At 51.5% G+C, this 22,548-nt stretch overlaps 4 non-coding genes across 4 annotated transcripts; 2 read left to right on the top strand and 2 right to left on the bottom strand.

The window, feature by feature from the left end:
- Positions 1-470: 470 nt before the first annotated feature.
- Positions 471-544, bottom strand: TRNAN-GUU. Its single transcript has one exon. It is a non-coding gene; the product is annotated as a tRNA-Asn (tRNA).
- A 6,036-nt stretch (positions 545-6,580) lies between these two features.
- TRNAS-CGA lies at positions 6,581-6,662 on the top strand. Its single transcript has one exon. It is a non-coding gene; the product is annotated as a tRNA-Ser (tRNA).
- Positions 6,663-12,169: 5,507 nt separating this feature from the next.
- On the top strand, positions 12,170-12,251 carry TRNAS-UGA. The gene has a single exon. It is a non-coding gene; the product is annotated as a tRNA-Ser (tRNA).
- A 4,446-nt stretch (positions 12,252-16,697) lies between these two features.
- Positions 16,698-16,791, bottom strand: TRNAI-UAU. Its single transcript has 2 exons — positions 16,754-16,791; positions 16,698-16,733 (listed from the first exon to the last, which is right to left on the bottom strand). It is a non-coding gene; the product is annotated as a tRNA-Ile (tRNA).
- Positions 16,792-22,548: the final 5,757 nt, after the last annotated feature.

The following is a 22,548-nucleotide window of genomic DNA, read 5'->3' on the forward strand; positions in this document are numbered from 1 at the left end:
CGGAGCACGGAAAGGGCAGGGTTATGCGGCCCTGACTCGACCTGCCGTTGACTCGCGGGGCTCTGCGACTCCATCAGCCAGGGCGGGCCAGGCTGCGGCCTGGGACTCAGCATGGCCGCGCTTCCCTGACGAGGCATGAGACACGCCAAGAGCTTTGCGCAGCCAACAGGGAAGTGGGAGGGAGGCGTCTTCGAGCTGGCGCGTCTCGTCCCGTTTCTCCCCTTGCTGCTTGGTGGAGGCAGGAAGGGACCAAACATTCTGGCTGAAGGTTTAGCCCTCGACCTTGAGGATTAAGCCTGAGTGCCCGGCCTGGCTGCAGGGAGATGGGTTTCTGATTCGCACCCAGCACACTCTTCGGGCCACCAGCTGAACCCCCTGAGGCCAAGAGGGATGGCTTTGAGGTGGCAAAAAGGGGCCTTTGAGGCTCCCAGCACATCTTGAGGAGCAAGGAAACAGCACGAGGTTACCAGCGTCCCTGGGTGGGCTCGAACCACCATCCTCTCGGTTAACAGCCGAACGCGCTGACCCCTTGCGCCACAGAGACACCTAGAGACCTGTCTGCTGTCACCCAGGCTGTGCAGCCTGCAGATCTCCTGCCCACGCTAGAGCTTGCAAGGCGCTAGTCCGGACAGGACCGGATTCACTGTGGCACCAATGGCTCCATTGTGCCAGGCCCAAGCTCAGACGGGCCCATAACACTCGCTTCCTCCCCTCTCGCAGTGCTGCAGAAGTGATCCTGGTCCCACAGCGGAGGGGGGCCATGTGAGCTTGTTGCAGAGCTGCTGATCAGGGATGGGAACTTCCTGGTACCCCAGCCTCCTAAATCATCCAGGCTGCACTTTCTGCATGACTACATGCCAGCTGAGGGGTGCGTGGGAATTGGTGGCCTCTGCTGCAGGTGATGGGCATCTCAGCTACTTAAAGCCATGGCCTAGAGGAGGGAAGCCCTTAACTGCAGAGTCTGCAGCTGCCTAGGGCCAGTGCTGAGGATTTAGAGGCCCTAGTGCTGCCGATTGCTAGGTTCAAGCATGCTTCAGCCTTGGAATTGCCACCCCTCCCTTGACTAGTAGCTGCGGCTATCTAAGGCTGGCCTCTGGACAATTGGCACAATGGCTATAGTCAGAGAAGCTGCACGGTGGCTCTGTGACTATTGGGGGCCATAAGCTAGGAGCGGATAAAGAAACTTGAATTAAGCCTCAAGGAACAGAGGTCACCCATAGGAAAGGAATGTCAAGGGGAGCAGGGAAAGAGGAAGCGGGTCAGGCTTGCAGTGGGAGAATAGTCCCAGCTGGTTGGGGAGCATGTCCAAAGTAGAAAGGAAACAAGCATGGGCAGAGGTGGTGGGGACCAGGCAGTAGACTAGCCTGTAGGTGGGAGCAGAGGGAGAAAGTCTTCAGATTCCCAAGGGCTAAGTCCTCACTTTGGGGAAATGGTGTTTGCAAGGGGCTTGCTCCAATGGCAGGGATGGGCTGCTGGGGAGGGGATTTGTCAGAACTGACCAGGTATCTGCTGGCTTTGGATCTTTGAGCTGAGAGTGGGACCACACACAGCTACTGGTGACATGGGGTGGCACTGGAGACATGGCTATTAGAAGGTCTGAATGAGGAAGGAGATACAATCTGTGGGGAGCTTCCCTGATCTACTCTGAAAGTTCTGCTCACTGTGGACACTGGTAAACCCACATGGTAGAGCTCAATGAGAAGAACTGGGGGCTGAGGGAGCTGTGTATGGCAATGCAGATAGTCATGTAGAGGTGTGTGATCAAAATGAAAAATGTCTCTGAGATTCAGTACCGGGTACATTAGGGCACCAATGGCCCTGCCACACCAGGCCCATGCTCGGAGCCAACAATGACGACATAGGGGCCCACAAATATGTTTGGCACCAGGGCCCACAAAAGGTTAATCTGCCCCTAAATCCAGATGCTGGGGCTGTGGGTGAAGACCCAGCAGAGTGGCACAGCGGCAGCATGCTGGGCCCATAACCCAGAGGTCAGGTGGATCGAAACCATCCTCTGCTAGGGATGCACTTGTTTCTTTTTGCTCTGGGTCTTCACGCGAGGCAGCGACCAGCAGAGCGCCAAGAGCCTAGGCCATGAGGCCAGAGGTGGCTGAGGCGGGGGCCTGCCAGGGAGCTCCCTGGCACCTCTGGCTGTCTGGGCTGAAGGCAAGAGGCCTGCATGTGGTGAGGTCTACTGTCCCGGCCTGCGACAGCCATGCTTCCTCGTCCCCTTCTCCCACCCACACCGGCAGGCGGCAGGGAGGATCTCGGGATGCTGGGCAGCTCTGGGCAGCTCTTTGTGGCTGTCTAGGGAAAGAGCCGAGGCTTCCAGACTCGCCCTGCCATTGACTCGCGGGGCTCTGCACGTCCGTCAGCCGGGGCAGGCCAGGCTGCGGCCGGGACTCAGGCTCGGGCAGCATGGCCAGCGCTTCCCTGACGAGGCCATGAGGCAGGCCAAGAGCTTTGCTCAGCCAACAGGGAAGTGGGAGGGAGGCGACTTCGAGCTGGCGCGTCTCGTCCGTTTCTGCCTTGCTGCTTGGGTGGGAAGGGAGTGAAATGTTCCCATCTGAAGGTTTTGCACTTGGCCTTGAGGATTAAGCCTGAGCCCCTGGCATGGCTGCTGGGAGATGGGATTCTAGGTCACATCCAGAGCACTCTGAGGGCCACCAGCTGAAACCACTGAGGCCAAGAGGGATGGTTTTGAGGTGGCAAAAAAGGGCCTTTGAGGCTTCCAGCAGGTCTTGAGGCGCAAGGAAGTAGCCCAGGCTTATCGTCCTCCCGGGGTGGGCTCGACCCACCATCCTTTTGATTAACAGCCGAACGTGCTGACCCCTTGCACCACAGAGACACCTAGAGAATGATGTGCTGTTACCAAAGCTGCTGCCTAGCAGCCTGCACGTGTCAGGGCAGAGTGTCGGAGGCGGAGTGAGGGCTGCAGGCTCTGGGAGGGAGCTCGGTGAAGGAGGGGGCTCCGGGCTGGGGCAGAGTGTTGGTGTTGGGGACACTGGGCATGGCCACTAGGTAACTCGAGGGATGAAAGACCACGAGTGTCGATGAAGCCCCCTCACACTAGGCCCAAGTGTCCTTGGCCCCCCGCCTGGAGGCACTCGCAGCAGTTATGCTGAGGATCTGCAACAATATGTTGCAGAGTCAGACTGCCTGAAACTAAACAAGGCCAAACAGGGCAGATATGGAAGAACAATGCTGAATAAAGCAGCTTTATGTATGGTTTAACAGATGGTTCAGAGAACAAGGGAACTAGCTGGTAACTGGATTGGCTGGCTATATGGATACTTAGGGCAGATTGCTATTGGATAAATATGCTGAAGAAAGGATGTATAAAAGCCTGTGTATCTTCCTGCTCTGTGTGCAGGATTTGAGATTATATTCTCCCTGGACCTTCTTTGAAGCTTCAAATAAACTTTTCTGCTTCTCCACCCCGTTGTGATTATTGGGTGACGCACACTGGGCAACGAACCCCTGCTGTTGCTCACCTCTCGCACTGGGTCCCGGCAACATTGGGGTGTAGGAGGGGCTGTGGGGTGTAGGCTCGGGGGGGGAATTTGGGTGCAGGAGGGGTTCTGGGCTGGGGCAGAGTGTTGGGGTGCAGGGTCTGGAGGGAGCGCCGGGCTGGGGGTTGGGGTGCAGGCTCCTGCTGGGAGCCGCTTACCACAGGTGGCTCCCAGTCAGCAGCTGGCTGCTGGCATGTCTGTGCGTGCGGCCCCTGGGAGGGAGGGGGGCAGCAGGTCTCCATGTGCTGCCCGCACCAGCACCACTGCCCCTACAGCTCCCATTGGCCAGTTCCAAGCCAATGGGAGCTGCAGGGACAGTTCTGGGGGTGGGGGCAGCGTGTGGAGCTGCATCACCCTCCCCTTTCCCCACGGGCCGCAGAGATGTGCCAGCAGCCAGCCGGGTCTGGGAGGGGCCCGGGGTCAGGGCAGGCAGGCAGCCTCTGAGCCCCGCTGTGCTTCTGGACTTTTAGCGGCCCAGAGATCGGGATCGACCAGGCGATCGCAATCGACGGGTGGTGACCACTGTTATAAGAGTAAACTGAAATGGCCACGTGATGGTGCCAGAGGCTAAGAAATGAAAAGCCCCAAGATCCCTCACTCCTCATTGACTCTGAACAGGGGTTTATTTCAAATCCCTTTAGTTCTGTGGCTGGTAAAATATAAGGATCAACTGAATTCAAGAGTTGTGACACTGGGGTTGTGGATGCTGTAACCGTATCTCAGACTGAATAATGATTTTAGATCTGATTCCTGGCAGCTTCCCAAAAGCAAACCCAATTGGTTCTTCCCTACAATTGGTGATCCTGGGCAGCAGGGGATCCCCTTCATCTGCTGGGGAACCTCTCTGGGTCCCACTGTCAGTTCTCCTTGATTTTCCAGCACTTCAGGTGCTTCTGACTCCTTGGGGAGGTTTTCCTTGCAAGGTCTGTGTGTGAATCTTTGTGTGTAGGAAGCAAAGAGTGTGGGACTGTCACTGAGCTGAAGGACGGAAATGGTTGGTTGAGAGAGATGGGAGAGAATAAAATAGTCCCAGAAGCAGAGGTGCTGGAATGGGTAGGGGAGGGAGTGGGGCCTGACACCCAACTTTTAAAGGTGGGAGGACTATGCCCTCCAACTCTTTACCAGCCCTAAGGAAAAGGGACTGCAGGAGAGGGTAGAGAGGAGCAAGCGGAGGGCAGGGTCTTGGGGAGATGGCGCGATGTGGGGTTGGGATCTTGGGGGAAGAGTGGGAGCTCAGGGGGAAGGGGTGGGCCACAGTTTTTGTGCCTGTGGCCCCCAGACTTTTAGAGGGCTTCCGCAGCTCCTGCCCACAAGGATGACAAAAGATTAGCAGGCTATTGTTTTAACTACTCGACCACTTTGTGAGGTGGGCTTGTTGTGACTTAACTGTTTCTAAGGTCTGTGCTGCCTGTTCATTGGCTGACTGAGGATGGTGCAGGGATGGTTTGGCTTTCGAAAAATCTTTCTCTGTGGTATTATAAAGGAGTAAGTGACAGGAAGAATACCCCCCCTCCCCCGCCCTTGGTGCAGGGAGCCGGGTTTGCTGCTCAAATTCTGTATTTCACCAATGTCCAGGTCTGGGAATGTCCAACAAGGGCAATTCTAATGGGAAGATGGATGCAGGGCACTTAACCTGTACAGAAGTCCTGTGGCGGTGGGGTTGGAATTAAGAATATTTTGAGGATCTTTGGGGAAAAGAGACTTTACTGACAAGGTTTGTCTCTGTTCCTGTTTCACCTTGTGGTGTTTTGTCGAGAAATTACTGTTAATTTTTCTATTATATTAATAAAACTCTAAACATTATTTAATCAATCGTAAACATAAGTGTCACCTGAATTTCCCCTCTGCTAGCAAGAATGAACTGACGTTTATGACTTTCTGGGAAGGGCAGAGACAGTAAATTGGGGGATTTCAATGGTGGGTGGGTGTTTTACGCTCCCATCTCAGTGCACGGAGTGAAATACTCAGGCAATGTCTGTACTGCACAATTATGTCACTGGAACTGACACAGTTATTACATTGCTTGGGTGTGCGCCCACTCGGCTCCTTGTGTCAGCAACGCGCATCCTCGGTCAACTGCCGCGAGATCCAGCTAGGTCGGGGCTGTCCTGGGCTCCGTGGGGGGAGGGCTCAGCTGGGAGAAGGGGCAGACTAGGGGAGTTTGTCTCTGATCTATAAGGGCTTTGTCAGCAGGAAGCTGTAGGTCACATGCTGGGGGTGACAGTGGGGTTTGAGCTGGGGCAGCAGCAGCAGGGGAGCGATGTGTGTGTGTGTGTGTGTGTGTGTGTGTGTGTGTGTGTGTGTGTGTGTGTGTGTGTGTTTGGGCGGGGGATTCACTTGGTAAAAATGGACCTGCCAAGCCTCTCCTGCTGCTGGAGCAAAAGCCTCTCATTTATCGCCTCAACTCCCCTCATGAAAATCTCCACCCCTCCCCCGGCGCTGAGGGACCCCCTCGCTCCCGTGGAGATTTTTAATTGTTCTAACTTGTCCTTGGCCTTGTCCAAACGGTTTTCCCAGACAAATTATCAAGGACATTTCAAATGAGAAAAACAAACCAAACCAAATGCAAACCCCAGAAACCCCCCCACACACAGTTTGGGTCTGAATTTTTCTACTGAAATTTGGAGACAATAAAACTCATCCCTCTGATGGCCAGAACCCAAAGCTAGACTCCCCCCCGATCTCTGTGACTTCTGCTACCAAACCACGAATGCGCTAACACCTCTTGTGAGACATTTTCCTGCACAGTACTGCTGCTATTCCATGGTTCCATGTGTCACTCGTTTCTCTAGCACAGGTCAGTCCCTGGCCCTGTGCTCCAGACATCCTCATTCACATCAAGCTGCAAGTTGAGAATCATTTCCCATTCCCGCTTTGTGGGAGGGGAGACTTTTGAAAGCCCTCTCTGTGCGACTGCACATGGCAAAGCAAAGAGAACAAACCCCAAATCCCTCCTTTGCTTTCAGAGCCAGGTTTGCTGTTGGAATTCTGTATTTCAGATGACGTCAAGCCTGGGCATTGTGATTATTTACCAGTTTCTGTGGCATTGAAGCACTAGTGTGCTTGCAGCTGTGATGGCTGAGCGCTTAAGGCGTTGGAGTCGAAATCCAATAGGGTTCCCCTGCGCAGGTTCGAATCTTGCTGACAGCGAGGCCTGTGTTTTAGCCAGTGTCAAGGTTCCTTCCCCACTCTGAACTCTAGGGTACAGATGTGGGGACCTGCATGAAAACCTCCTAAGCTTACTTTTACCAGCTTAGGTTAAAACTTCCCCAAGGTATAAACTATTTTACCCTTTGCCCTTGGACTTCCACTGCCACCACCAAACGTTTATCCGGGTTTATTTTATTAGGAAAGTATTGTATGGAAACGTCTTTCCCCCAAAATCCTCCCAACCCTTGCACCCCACTTCCTGGGGAAGGTTTGGTAAAAATCCTCACCAATTTGCATAGGTGACCACAGACCCAAACCCTTGGATCTTAAGAACCCTGAAAAAAACATTCAGTTCTTGAAAAGAAGAATTTTAATAGAAGAAACAGTAAAAAAAGTATCACCTCTGTAAAATCAGGCTGGTAAATACCTTACAGGGTAATTAGATTCAAAACATAGAGAATCCCTCTAGGCAAAACCTTAAGTTACAAAAAGACACACAGACAGGAATATCCATTCTATTCAGCACAGCTTATTTTCTCAACCATTTAAAGAAATCATAATCTAACGCATATCTAGCTCAATTACCTACTAAGTTCTAAGACTCCATTCCTGGTCTGTCCCCGGCAAAAGCATCACCCAGACAGACACAGACCCTTTGTTTTTCTCCCTCCTCCCAGCTTTTGAAAGTCTCTTGTCTCCTCATTGGTCATTTTGGTCAGGTGCCAGCGAGGTTATCCTAGCTTCTTCACCCTTTACAGGTGAAAGGATTTTTCCTCTGTTCAGGAGGGATTTTAAAGGTGTTTACCCTTCCCTTTATATTTATGACAGCCAGTCTCTAACCCGGGTAATACTCTCTACAACCCCTGAGATGCTCTCAATTCTCTCCCCTCCCCAAGTAAATCTTGTTCTGCTCCTTTCATAGAGATCCCTGGGACACCATCTCACACTGTGCCCCTGAGGTGTCAGGCAAACTCTCAGCACCTGAAGCCTCTGCCACTCACCTAACGCCCCCGGCCCCATAGATCAGCCATAACCCTGGTTCTGTTCCTCCCTCTAGAGTGTGAAAGGAGCCGTCAGTGCATAAAGAGGAGCCGACTCCCTGGGTGCTATGGGGCTGCAGCATGAACAGAAGCAAAAAAACAGGTGCTCAGGGCCCACTGGCAGCCAGCTCCCCACCAGCTCCTCCCACCTGCTAGCAGGCCTGGCCCACAAGCTCCTCCTCTTCTCCTTCAGCTTCTCCCCTCTGCCAGTGACCAGGCATGCGGGAGGACTGGGGAGAGGAAGAAATAGGGTGGCATGGCAAGAGACTGGACAGGGGTGGGGGCAGGGGTCAAGCAACCCCCAGGAAGTCTCCAAGTCAGCACCTCTGAGTACAGAAGCCTTCCCTGAGTCTGAGCTACCAGGATCCCTGCCACAGAGCTGGGTGCACAAGTCTCAGCCTCCCTTTCCCACACATGGCTCTGGACACCACCAGGAATGATTTGGCTCCTGGCACTCAAGAGCTGAGTGCCTGGACAGGGGCTTGAACCCTGGCCCCTCCCATTAAGAGCCTGATGCTCTATGGACTGAGTTGGCCAGGCTTGCTGAGAGCCTCTCCCCGTCCTCTTTTTCTCCACGCCCACTGCCGATTCCTCCTCCTCTTCCTCCCTCCTGCACCTCAGGGTCAATAAATCTCTGCACCTAGACAGCCGGCCCACGCGCTGCACCCCAATCCCCCCATGCCTAAGCCTCCCTGCCAAAGTCCTGCACCTGGCTCCATAGAATTAAGTCTCACGTCTCGCTGGGAACTCGACTTCTTGTGCCCAGAGAATCTCTGCCCCCCTCAGTAGCTGACCCGAGAAACACAGTGTCCACCTTTTCGAAGGAAGTGCTTGGAAAGGCTTTTCTCTTGTGGTCTAATGGATAAGGCATCTGACTTTCGATCAGGCAATTGAGGGTGCAAGTCCCTTCGCAGATGGGCTTGTGCCATTTTCCCTTTGTACTGAAAGTCCTGCTTTCTTCAGGACTGAAACCTCTTCTCGGCCGCTCAGGCCAATGCTCTGGCTTCAGCTTGAGCCCTGGGAAGGAGTTGGGGGTTGGGCATCACAAAGGCTAGGGCCTGAGCTCCAGGTGCGTCCAGTCTAGCTGTCAGGGTTCCTTTCCCACTCTGAACTCTAGGGTACAGACTTGGAGACCTGCATGAAAGACCCCCTAAGCTTATTCTTACCAGCTTAGGTTAAAAACTTCTCCAAGGTACAAACTTTGCGTTGTCCTTGAACGGTATGCTGCCACCACCAAGCGTTTTAAACAAAGACCAGGGAAAGAGCCCACTTGGAGACGTCTTCCCCCAAAATATCCCCCCAAGCCCTACATACCCCCTTTCCTGGGTAGGCTTGAGAATAATATCCTCACCAACTGGTTACAAAATCATCAAAGACCCAAACCCCTGGATCTTGGAACAATGGAAAAATCACTCAGGTTCTTAAAAGAAGGATTTTATTTAAAAAAAAAGGAAGATAAAAATCATCTCTGTAAAATCAGGATGGAAAATACTTTACAGGGTATTCAGATTCAAAACACAGAGGATCCCCCTCTGGGCAAAACCTTAAAGTTACAGAAAACAGGAATAAACCTCCCTCTTAACACAGGGAAAATTCACATAAAACAAAAGATAAAGCAATCCGCCTTGCCTGGCTTACCTATACTGGCTGCAATATCGGAGACTTGGATGAGGATGGGTTGGAGAAGGTGGATTTCTGTCTGGCCTCTGTCAGTCCCAAGAGAGAACAACTCGTAAACAAAGAGCACAAAACAAAAGTGTGCACAGAGGTGGTTTGGGGAGCAAAGATTGAGGAGGAGTCATGGGGTGAAGAATCACAGGATGGGCAGAGCTCTGGACTCGGCTTTACCCCTCCTGACACAGGTGGCGGGTGGAGAGCGGAGCCTTGCAGGTGTGTGGAATCTGCCCTGAACTCGGTAAAGGAAGGGACCTCGGTGTCTGCTGGGTTGGAATTGTATTTTCCGCAGGGCAAAATGATTGGCAGAAGCTACTCGCTTAAAGAAAGTGGGTGCTCCGGTTGAGGTTTGAACTCATAACCTAAACATCACTCTACACAGCACTGCTCTCTAGGTAATGTGGGCTAACCCACTGCACCACTGGAGCCCACAGTTAGTGCCCACTCTCATTATTCCATGGATGGATTGGGGGCGAGGGGGTTGCATTACCTAAAACAAATCCATAGGAAAGGCTGCAGGACAGCAGGAGCAGAGGTGGGGAGCCTCCTTCCTTGTGATCGAGCTGGTTCCCACCTTCCGCTGCTGAGGGGAAGGTTGGTGCTTTGAGCCCACCCGGTGCTGGAACTTCTCCTGGGTGAGGTTAACGAGACTCTGAAGAAGCGAAGGGAAGACTTTTCTATTCCGGCCAATCTTCATCTGTCTCCTGTGGCCCTTCAGGCTCTCTGCTCCCCTGTTGGGGCGATGCAGAGGCAAGTCCCGACCTGGGTGAGTCACGGAGAGGCTGTGTCCCATGCCGTGTGTGTGGGAGAGGGGTAGGGCAGGGTTGGGGTGGGCTCCAGGGGAAAAGGTTGGGTGTGACAGTGTGTGGGGGAGGGGGAAGGGTGTGTTTCTTAGGATATAAATGAGGGCAAACACAGGGGTAGTGACAGTGAAGCCCCGGATCTGAGTGTTATGACCCTGTGCGGTGCTGCCATTCACCTTCCCCTCCTGTGGTCTCAGCTGTCATTGAATCCAGCATTTTTTCACCTGTTATCGTCCCAGAGGTGTCGCACATGCCCCAAATACAGAGTGTCCCTCTTGGAGACACGAGGACTGGAGTGGATTTCAGCTGCTGGACAGCTCTGCTGGGTTTTCTACATTCGCAAGGGGAACTGCTGAGGGTTTACATTCATTTCAAGCATCCCCATTCAGGGGACTCCTGAACACACTGGAGATGGGTCTGGAAATCGATTTTCGTTTGAAAAAGTTTTTAAAGGGAGTCATTTGGATTTGAACTAGGAACCCATTGCCCTCCAGGCAAATATTCACCTACTGAGCTACACTCTCAGCAAAGACTGCCCTGTGTAGCCCAGAGCAGGAACAGCTTTGAACCTGCGGGTTAGTAATCTTTATCTGTATACAAACCCCACGGCTTACAAAACCCCCACACCCACTCTGTGTCACCAGAGCACAACAACTTTCCTTGGAGCACACACTGCTCCCCAGCTCTGTGCCCTTCAATCTCCCCAGCATTGCTCCAATGCCTTAAAGGAACAGGGCACAGGTAACTCGAACCCCTTCATCCTGATAGATTTAATGCCCAAATAATTCCATGTAGACCAGAAGCGCAGAGCTCCTCTGAGTGTCAGCCTTATCCCGGTGTAGGTCCCCAGCAGTGAGTGTGGCCTACAAGGCAGAGGTCACTTTTTTATAGTTTGAACATTTGTGGTTCTCCGGTGGAGTTATTGTCTCTCATACGGCAGACCACTAACTCCCACTGGGGATCTGGACTGTGGCGCTGCCATGCAATCTGTAGCCGGAGCAGGATATCGCTGTGAGGGGTGAGCCGCCCCAATGGGATGTTCCAGAGACAGTGACTCCGGAGAGGACTTCGGGAGACATGGTGGAACTGAACATCAGCTCCCATTGCGCGGTGGTGGCGAATGTGATCTGTGGACACCTCCTTTCCATGTGTCAGCGCTTTGCTGGCTGGGTTGGATCCAGAACCCTGAGTCTGTCATGCTGAGTCATGTCTCCGAACACATTCCTTCCCCAGCCCCAGACCTCATATGGCCAGTGAAGAGCTGAGTATTATTGTCCAATGTAGAAGTTACAGAATTTAAACTAGGAAGAACGGTCAATTTTCCCATCATTTCACATCTTTACATCCAAACAAGATGATTTTCTGAATGACCCATCCTCGTTCAACCAGAAGATATTGGGGCTGGGATGTAGGAGTCACTGGGGAAAACACAGAGACACAATTTCCTTTGCACAGATCCATGAACAGCAAAACCTCCTTATGTGTTTTGTCTGAGCCAGGGCATTCAGCTCCAGTGAACCCTTCTCTCCTGCAATGGCAATGGTCAGACAGATGGGATGTGGCCACCTGCATCCCTGACAGGGAGATATTGGCTCGGCTCTTTCTTTATGCTGCTCTTGTTAGTCCATGAAACATCAAGGATGGAATGCAAGGCTGAGTTCATGCACCAACCCCCTGAAAAATGTCCATGCCCCAGAGAAATCCTGACCCCTGCTATTGGAATGATGTGCTGGAGATTTAACTAGGAAAGGGACTGTCTGAATTGTCAATTTGGGGAATGAACAATGTTCTACCGCAATGTCATTAACACAAAAACACTCTCATCATGCTCCAGCCGGAAGGGAAATGGGCAGGAATTCTTGCTGTTCAGCCATGGACACACTTACACTAATACACAGCCGTGAGTTTGCTGGGGAAGTGGATCTGAGCAATTTGAAGTGACAATTCTGTGAGAACTGAATCATAGTGTAGTGAAATAGCCATACATCACGTAGTTGTGGCTGAGTGGTTAAGGCGATGGACTTGAATTCCATTGGGGTCGCCCCGTGCAGGTTCAAATCCTGCCAACGATGGAAGCACGAGAATGTTATGACTACTGCAATCTTAGTGCCACAGCGTGTGAACTGGAGCCAGATCTGGTCTCACTCTGAGGTTGTCTACACTTGTGACACTGCGATAGTGCTTTGGAGTAGACAGTTGCTACAGCGAGTGGAGGGGTTTTCCCATCGCTGTAATAGTTACATTGACGGAACAATTTTTCCTTCTATTTAGCTCTATCTAACCAGGGCTTATGTCAGCTTAACTGTATTGGTTTGGGGGTGTGGATTTTTCACACCCTGAGACACGTAGCTCTGCCAGTTAAGTGTCCAGCGTACACCAGCCCTTAGATCCCTCTTAGGATTTCCATGCAGGCACTGAACTGTGAGAGGAAAACATCAGCTCACAAACACAGAGACTGAATTCCCCACAGTTAATCTCTCTGCGCTTTCCAGAATGTCACAAAATTCAATTCATTCCTGCTAGGACAGAGAAAAAATAAGTGATGCAAAGTTTTTGGCTTGATTAAATAAAGTTAAGGGTTTAATTACTACAGTAAAAATATGTACCGATTCCTCTGAATAACACCATAACTTGAAATAGAAACAGAGACAAATCTTGTCAGTGACGACTAATTTAACAAATGATCTTCCCATTATTAATTTCCACTGTGCCCCCACTGCAGGTCTGGGCCCCTCCAGTGTAACTGCTCTGCATTCGCCTTCCCATTAGAATTGGTTTTGGACATTCCCAACTTTGGAAAATTGTGCAATTCAGAATTTGAATAGTGACCCCGGCTCCTTCCTGCACCTGCTCTACATCGCTACACAGCACCTGCTCCACCTGCAGAGTCACCCGCAGGGTTCAGCAGGGACCCCTGGCAAGGACAGTGGGTGCAGCTAACAGCCCGGTGTGCCTGGCAGTGAGTCAGGGGCAGCCAGAGGCTGGAAGCTCTGAGTCAGCTGTGGAGAAGCAACCCCCCCCCACACACGAGTACAGCGATTGAATTCCCCAACTTTAGCATCATGACGCCCTGTAGAAAGCCCCACGTGTCCGCTGTTTTTTCACAGGGCAATGCAAAAATCAGGTGACACCAATTTTGAAGTTTGAGTAAATAAAGTTTTGGAGATAGTTATTAAGCTCTCAAAAATATTCCAAAGATCCCTCTGCATGACACCGGAAGGTGAAATAGGAACAGAGACAAACCTTGTCAGCAAAGGCTAATTTCCCAAACGATCCTTGTTAGAATAGAGATATTCAGGCCTGCCTGTAAAGCCTATACTTTAAGAGTACAGGCTTTTTTTTATCACAGTGTATTTTTACTGTGTGTTTTCATCACTTAGCTAGTTACGGGGTACAAAACAAAGAATCAAAATCACAGTCTGCCTGTGTGTGGGCCTTCTCTCCCCAGGAGAGTCTGAGGCTGGGTTCTTAGGCTAAGGCCTTTGGCTAAGCTGCAGGGGCAGCCATAAACTGGGAAGCGAACGGTCACATCCTCACATCCCCAACCCGTCCCACTGAAATACGGTGGTATTGGTCGGTTAGGAAGACGATCCTGCCCTGATAGTGCCCATCACCATCAGATACAGAAACAGATCTTAAGAGAGCCTCCTGTCTGGCAAGAAATCTTAGTGAAATCCTAGCGGATCTTAAACATAAAAAAGAAGCTTACAAGAAGTGGAAGGTTGGACATACGACCAGGGAAGAGTATAAAAATATTGCTGGGGCATGTAGGAATGAAATCAGGAGGGCTAAATCGCACCTGGAGCTGCAGCTAGCAAGAGATGTCAAAAGTAACAAGAAGGGTTTCTTCAGGTATGTTGGCAACAAGAAGAAAGCCAGGAAAGTGTGGGCCCCTTACTGAATGAGGGAGGCAACCTAGTGACAGAGGATGTGGAAAAAGCTAATGTACTCAATGCTTTTTTTGCCTCTGTCTTCACTGAACAAGGTCAGCTGCCAGACTGCTGCACTGGGCATCACAGCATGGGGAGTAGATGGCCAGCCCTCTGTGGAGAAAGAAGGTGGTTAGGGACTATTTAGAAAAGCTGGACTGAGCACAAGTCCATGGGGCCTGGACTGCCTTGCATCCGAGAGTGCTAAAGGAATTGGCGGCTGTGACTTGCAGAGCCATTGGCCATTATCTTTGAAAACTCAGTGGCGAATTGGGGGAAGTCCCGGACGACTGGAAAAAGGCTAATGTAGTGCCCATCTTTAAAAAAGGGAAGAAGGAGGATCCTGGGAACTACAGGCCAGTCAGCCTCACCTCAGTCCCCTGGAAAAATCATGGAACAGGTCCTCAAGGAATCAATCCTGAATGCACTTACATGAGAGGAAAGTGATCAGGAACAGTCAGCATGGATTCACAAAGGGAAGGTCATGCCTGACTAATCTAATTGCCTTCTACTGATGAGATTACTGGTTCTGTGGATGAAGGGAAAGCAGTGGATGTATTGTTTCTTGACTTTAGCAAAGCTTTTGACACGGTCTCCCACAGTATTCTTGTCAGCAAGTTAAAGAAGTATGCGCTGGATGAATGCACTATAAGGTGGGTAGAAAGTTGGCTAGATTGTCGGGCTCAACTGGTGGAGATCAATGGCTCCATGTCTAGTTGGCAGCTGGTGTCAAGTGGAGTGCCCCAAGGGTCGGTCCTGGGGCCGGTTTTGTTCAATATCTTCATAAATGATCTGGAGGATGGTGTGGATTGCGCTCTCAGCAAATTTGTGGATGATACTAACCTGGGAGGAGAGGTAGATACGCTGGAGGGCAGGGATAGGATACAGAGGGACCTAGACAAATTGGAGGATTGGGCCAAAAGAAATCTGATGAGGTTCAATAAGGATAAGTGCAGGGTCCTGCACTTAGGACGGAAGAACCCAATGCACCGCTACAGACTAGGGACCGAATGGCTAGGCAGCAGTTCTGTGGAAAAGGACCTAGGGGTGACAGTGGACGAGAAGCTGGATATGAGTCAGCAGTGTGCCCTTGTTGCCAAGAAGGCCAATGGCATTTTGGGATGTATAAGTAGGGGCATAGCCAGCAGATCGAGAGACATGATCATTCCCCTCTATTCGACATTGGTGAGGCGTCATCTGGAGTACTGTGTCCAGTTTTGGGCCCCCCACTACAAGAAGGATGTGGATAAACTGGAGAGAGTCCAGCGAAGGGCAACAAAAATGATTAGGGGACTGGAACACATGACTTCTGAGGAGAGGCTGAGGGAACTGGGATTGTTTAGTCTGCAGAAGAGAAGAATGAGGGGGGATTTGATAGCTGCTTTCAACTACCTGAGAGGTGGTTCCAGAGAGGATGTTTCTAGACTATTCTCAGTGGTAGAAGAGGACAGGACAAGGAGTAATGGTCTCAAGTTGCAGTGGGGGAGGTTTAGGTTGGATATTAGGAAAAAAATTTTCACTAGGAGGGTGGTGAAACACTGGAATGCGTTACCTAGGGAGGTGGTGGAATCTCCTTCCTTAGAAGTTTTTAAGGTCAGGCTTGACAAAGCCCTGGCTGGGATGATTTGATTGGGGATTGGTCCTGCTTTGAGCAGGCGGTTGGACTAGATGACCTCCTGAGGTCCCTTCCAACCCTGACATTCTGTGATTCTATGATTCTATGAAATCCCTTCTCAATGGTTGTGGTTGTGAAACCCTCATTTCAATATGTTTTAACTTTATGGCCCCCACTTTTCTGTTGTCAATCTGTCTGGTTCTCTAATAGTTTCTGACTGCTGTATAATTAATTTTGCTATGTGTAAGTTCATTAGTGTAGTGCGATATAATTGGTTAGAGAATTATGTTACAATATATTAGGATTGGTTAATTACATTTCAGTAAAATGATTGGTTAAGGTATAGCTGAGAATATTACCATATAATCTGGAGTCAAACAGGAAGTGGAAGTGGAAATTGGAATCATGTTTGCGAAGTGGGGGAATGGGAACAGGGAACAGAGACACAGGCAAGGCTCTGCAGCGTCGGAGCCGGGAAGGGGGACGCGGGGTAAACGCTTTGCAGTGTCGGAGCTGGGAAGAGAACACTGGGGAACAGAGTCTATCAGTGTATAGAGATAAGCCCCAGTGGTGTGAAGGGCTTCAAAATATGCTTCCTTGGAAACTAACCCCAGGAAACATCGCATTGTCTGCACTTCAGACTTCTGGTCTTTTGCTGCTTGCTGCTTGCGTGACAAGAACTGGGGAAGAGGGCAGGGGAAGAGAAAGCCCTCTAACAAAATGGCTACCTTGCCCCCTCCCTCCCCAGGCGTCAAGCATCCGCAGGACTCGAGGCTCTGCTTGAGGGATCCTGGCACAGCGGCTGGTGGGGGAGAAAGGATTGTAGATTCTGACCTGCACTCTGGAGAGGAGGGAATAATTGAAGGGGGCATTTTTGAGTCCTCCCCCATCCTCAGTGTCCCCTGGGCTGGCATTCTACCCTCCACAGGGCCAAACAAACAAGTGGGTGAAACCATTTGGTTAATGAAAACCAGTGCTCCAGGTGAGGCTTGAACTCACAACCTCAGCATAGCTCCTCTCAGCACTGCCCTATAAGTACTGTGCACTAACCAATTGCGCCACTGGGGCACCTGGCTATAGCTGCTCTCCCAGGCCCCTAGGGTGAGAAAGGCGAGGCGTGACCCCCCAAAACGTCTCAGTGGAGCTGAGAGCGGGAGGAGACAAGTGTTGGTCCTTGGTGGGGTGGGTTCTTCTGAAGGGTTCCCGGCACCATTTGACCCTCTTGTTCTTCTCTGTGCGATACCAGAGCTGACTGAGACTCAATGGAGAGCCTTGCTGCAGATCAACAGATCTGAAATCCCCGAGAACCAGGTCTAAGCGTTAGTCCTGCTTTGGGACAGTGTCTCTCAGGCAGGAAACTGCCAAGTCTGTGCGAGCGGTGAGGCTCCCTCGCTAACAGCTGAGATCAGTGAGAGCTGTGTGAAGCGCCGGGACCCAGGGGTGTGTGAACAGGGGGGCACAACGCCCCAGGACTTTTAGAAATGGGAGGGCTCTGCCTTACCACTTTGTAATGACCATAAGGGCGAGGGAGGGTGGGGAGGGGGCGGAGAGCAGTGATCGGGAGGTGGGGTCTTGGGGGGAAGAGTCAGCGCAGGAGTGGGGCCTCGGGGAGAAGGGGTGATGCAGGTACGTGGAGTCAAGAGGAAGGGATGGGGCTACCGTTCGGGCTCTGGTGGCCGCTACTTTTAGGGAGCCTGCACCGCTCTTAGTGGGACCGCAAGACATCCCAGAGGAGAGAGGGTGGCCAGCAGAGCAGTGACAGGGTGGAACGGCAAGTGACTGGCAATGTGGGCAGACAGGGGAGAGAGAAAGGGGCTTTCCCCCCAGGGGGTGAGAGGTGATCTCTGGGTTTTCATTGACCCAGGACAGCAGCTGGGAGTGAGGTGCAGTGAAGGGAGGGGCACTTCCAAAGAGCTTTTGGTCTCTGGATTTCAGAGCCCGAGGCATAAGGACACCGCCGAGCGTACTGTGGGCGGGTGTTTTGCTCATAGTGTCGTGTTATGAATCCTGATTGTGGTGTTTTCCAAAGTTAAGACAAGGTGATTTTCCTCCTTTTTATTAAAGTTTCTTTTCTCCACTCAGTGCTGGTGAGTGAGGAAAGTATGGCCTCTGAGAGGCACCCAGTGGCCCTGGTTAGTTTCCCCAGATTACTGGGTGGGGGCTTAAGCGGATTGTGTGCTGTACTGTTGAAGAGGAGCCCCAAGCACCCGAACAGGGAATTGTAACTTCAGCCTTCAGATTAAGAGCCAGATGAGGGAAGAGCATCTTCGCAAGCAGGCTGGCTAACCTAGTGAGGGGGGCTTTAAACTAGGTTCACCAGGGGAAGGAGACCAAAGCCCTGAGGTAAGTGGGAAGTGGGATACCGGGAGGAAGCAGGAGCAGGAGCGCTCGAGAGGGGAGGGCTCCTGCCTCATACTGAGAAAGAGGGACGATCAGCGAGTTATCTCAAGTGCCTATACACAAACGCAAGAAGCCTGGGAAACAAGCAGGGAGAACTGGAAGTCCTGGCATAGTCAAGGAATTAGGATGTGATTGGAATAACAGAGACTTGGTGGGATAACTCACATGACTGGAGTACTGTCATGGACGGATATAAACTGTTCAGGAAGGACAGGCAGGGCAGAAAAGGTGAGGGAGTTGCACTGTATGTAAGGGAGCAGTATGACTGCTCAGAGCTCAAGTATGAAACTGCAGAAAAACCTGAGAGTCTCTGGATTAAGTTTAGAAGTGTGAGCAATAAGGGTGATGTCACGGTGGGAGTCTGCTATAGACCACCGGACCAGGGGGATGAGGTGGACGAGGCCTTCTTCCGGCAACTCATGGAAGTTACTAGATCGCAGGCCCTGGTTCTCATGGGAGACTTCAATCACCCTGATATCTGCTGGGCGAGCAATACAGCGGTGCACAGACAATCCAGGAATTTTTTGGAAAGTGTAGGGGACAATTTCCTGGTGCAAGTGCTGGAGGAACCAATTAGGGGCAGAGCTCTTCTTGACCTGCTTCTCACAAACCGGGAAGAATAAGTAGGGGAAGCAAAGGTGGATGGGAACCTGGGAGGCAGTGACCATGAGATGGTTGAGTTCAGGATCCTGACACAGGGAAGAAAGGAGAGAAGCAGAATACGGACCCTGGACTTCAGAAAAGCAAGCTTTGACTCCCTCAGGGAACTGATGGGCAGGATCCCCTGGGAGAATAACATGAGGGGGAAAGGAGTCCAGGAGAGTTGGCTATATTTTAAAGAATCCTTATTGAGGTTACAGGGACAAATCATCCCGATGTGCAGAAAGAATAGTAAGTATGGCAGGTGACCAGCTTGGCTTAACAGTGAAATCCTTGCTGATCTTAAACTCAAAAAAGAAGCTTATAAGAAGTGAAAGATTGGACAAATGACTGGGGAACAGTATAAAGCTATTGCTCGGGCATGCAGGAGTGAAATCAGGAAGGCCAAATCACACCTGGAGGTGCAGCTAGCAAGAGATGTTAAGAGTAACAAGAAGGGTTTCTTCGGGTATGTTAGCAACAAGAAGAAAGTCAAGGAAAGTGTGGGCTCCTTACTGAATGAGGGAGGCAACCTAGTGACAGAGGATATGGAAAAAGCTCATGTACTCAATGCTTTTTTTGCCTCTGTCGTCATGAACAAGGTCAGCTCCCAGACTACTGCTCTGGGCAGCACAGCATGGGGAGGAGGTGACCAGCCCTCTGTGAAGAAAGAAGTGGTTCGGGACTATTTAGAAAAGCTAAATGAGCACAAGTCCATGGGGCCGGATGTGCTGCATCCGAGAGTGCTAAAGGAGTTGGCGGATATGATTGCAGAGTCATTGGCCATTATCTTTGAAAACTCATGGTGATCTGGGAAAGTCCCAGACAACTAAAAAAAGGTGAATGGAGTGCCCATCTTTAAAAAAGGGAAGAAGGAGGATCCTGGGAACTACAGGCCAGTCAGCCTCACCTCAGTCCCTGGAAAAATCATGGAGCAGGTCCTCAAGGAATCAATTCTGAAGCACTTAGAGGAGAGGAAAGTGATTAGGAACAGTCAGCATGGATTCACCAAGGGCAAGTCATGCCTGACTCATCTAATTGCCTTCTATGACGAGATAACTGGCTCTGTGGATGAGGGGAAAGCAGTGGACGTGTTGTTCCTTGACTTTAGCAAAGCATTTGACACGGTCTCCCACAGTATTCTTGCCAGCAAGTTAAAGAAGTATGCGCTGGATGAATGCACTATAAGGTGGATAGAAAGTTGGCTAGATTGTCGGGCTCAACAGGTAGTGATCAATGGCTCCATGTCTAGTTGGCAGCCGGTATGAAGTGGAGTGCCCCAAGGGTCGGTCCTGGGGCCAGTTTTTTCAATATCTTCATAAATGATCTGGAGGATGGTGTGGATTGCACCCTCAGCAAGTTTGCATATGACACTAAACTGGGAGGAGAGGTAGATACGCTGGAGGGTAGGGGTAGGATACAGAGGGCCCTAGACAAATTGGAGGATTGGGCCAAAAGAAATCTGATGAGGTTCAACAAGGACAAGTGCAGAGTCCTGCACTTAGGACAGAAGAATCCCATGCACCGCTACAGACTAGGGACCGAATGGCTAGGCAGCAGTTCTGCGGAAAAGGACCTAGGGGTGACAGTGGACGAGAAGCTGGATATGAGTCAACAGTGTGCCCTTGTTGCCAAGAAGGCCAATGGCATTTTGGGATGTATAAGTAGGGGCATTGCCAGCAGATCGAGGGACGTGATCATTCCCCTCTATTTGACATTGGTGAGGCGTCATCTGGAGTACTGTGTCCAGTTTTGGGCCCCACACTACAAGAAGGATGTGGAAAAAGTGGAAGGAGTCCAGCGGAGGGCAACAAAAATGATTAGGGGTCTGGAACACATGACTTCTGAGGAGAGGCTGAGGGAACTGGGATTGTTTAGTCTGCAGAAGAGAAGAATGAGGGGGGATTTGATAGCTGCTTTCAACTACCTGAAAGGGGGTTCCAAAGAGGATGGATCTAGACTGTTCTCAGTGGTAGCTGATGACAGAACAAGAAGTAATGGTCTCAAGTTGCAGTGGGGGAGGTTTAGGTTGGATATTAGGAAAAACTTTTTCACTAGGAGGGTGGTGAAACACTGGAATGCGTTACCTAGGGAGGTGGTGGAATCTCCTTCCTTAGAGGTTTTTAAGGTTAGGCTTGACAAAGCCCTGGCTGGGATGATTTGATTGGGGATTGGTCCTGCTTTGAGCAGGGGTTGGACTAGATGACCTCCTGAGGTCCCTTCCAACCCTGATATTCTGTGATTCTATGATTCTATGTGCAGCCAGCTGAACTAGCCAGGCCACCTAAATTTATTCACCCGTCCACCACAAGAGCAAGCCCTGGGTGCTTCTCAGAAGCTGGGGAAAAGCCTCTTGGGGAAATATCTCCTGCACCACTGCCAAAAGGACCACTTGAGTGGGAACTATCAGAGGCCTCACTGAGGGGCTGGCCGTGCTTTCCTACCACCTTGTGATGCTGGCCGCAGAGAGAATGCTGGTCTGTGGGTGGCCTTCAGTGGGGGTTCGGCATGCCAGGGAGCAGGGAGCAGGCTGTCTGTCTGTCTCTGTGGCTGTCTGCTGGCCACACATAGGCATGTTCCTCCTCTCCTCTTGCCCCACCCACGGTTGCTCTGTGCCTTTTAAGCCTTCCCTTGGAGCTGTCAGCACCAGCCGCCTCTGTTCTAGGTGCCCAGAGGAGGAGAGGTGCGCTGGGCTCCAGCCTGGGACTCTTCCTCCCTCCTGCCTAGCCCTGACTATGAAGCCTGTCCCTGGCACTCCTTTATTCAAGCGCCATGTGGGTAAGAGGAAGAGGTGGCAACTGCCGGTAGAAGGACCAAACTTGTGAGCATCAGGTGAAGCAGCGAGAAACACAATGTTCAGGTGTCTCTAGCCAGACTGTTAAGTTCCAGGGCCCCAACCTATTGTAGCCAGACCCTTGAACCAGCTGGACCAAAGACCTATCTCCAGTGGGCATCAGTCGCCCAGGAAGAGGGAAAAAATTCACTCTGGTTCACCCAGAGACACGGAAACCAAGCACCCTAAACTCTAAGGCTTTGCAGCAAACCAGCATAGCCCCAGGAGGTCCCACTGGGATTTGAACTCAGATTGCAGGATTCAGAGTTTTGCGGGCTGACCATTACACCATGGCATCTGCTAGCATTTCCATTTCTGGACCCCTGTGACTCTCAGCTGGCTGGCTAGCACTCTGCACTTATTGCTTCCCTCCGGCTGCTTCCTCTTGCAGGACTCTCTCTCCTCCATCAACTGTAGCCCTGCACTACCGGATCTGCGGGTCCTGTCCTGAGTCCCTGCATCCCCCTGCTTTGTCTCCATTCCCTGCAGGCTGCAGAAATGTCTGGGGAGGCCGCCCCTCCCCTCACTTGGTGATCCTGCTCAAATCGTCCAGCTGCAGCCCCATCTCCTGGAACTCGGCCAGTTGACACTGGATCCAATTGTACAGCAGCCCGCAGCCTCCCCCTGGGTCTGCCCCACCTGGTTACTCCTTACAGGCTGACCTGACCCCCCTCCCCACCCCAGATTCCCCCCAATCATCCTACTGGCACTCAGAGCCACAGACATGGAGGTGCTGGAGGAGGGAGGTGTGACTCTAGGGTGGGGTTCTTCTCTAAAGATGGCTGGCAGAAAGGTGGTGCTCAGCTCTGTCAGTGACCTGCCCCGTTGCCTCGCTGCCAGGGGAGGCAGACAGTTCTGTAAAGTGCATAAAGGGAGTATTTGGTTCCAAGTGAATGTGAGGAATGTGCAATTATAAGAGGGAATTTCCATTGCTCCTTCACTTATGCAGCAGG

This window comes from Chelonia mydas, chromosome 12 (genome assembly GCF_015237465.2).
Source record: "Chelonia mydas isolate rCheMyd1 chromosome 12, rCheMyd1.pri.v2, whole genome shotgun sequence".
Taxonomy (NCBI): Eukaryota; Metazoa; Chordata; order Testudines; family Cheloniidae; genus Chelonia; species Chelonia mydas.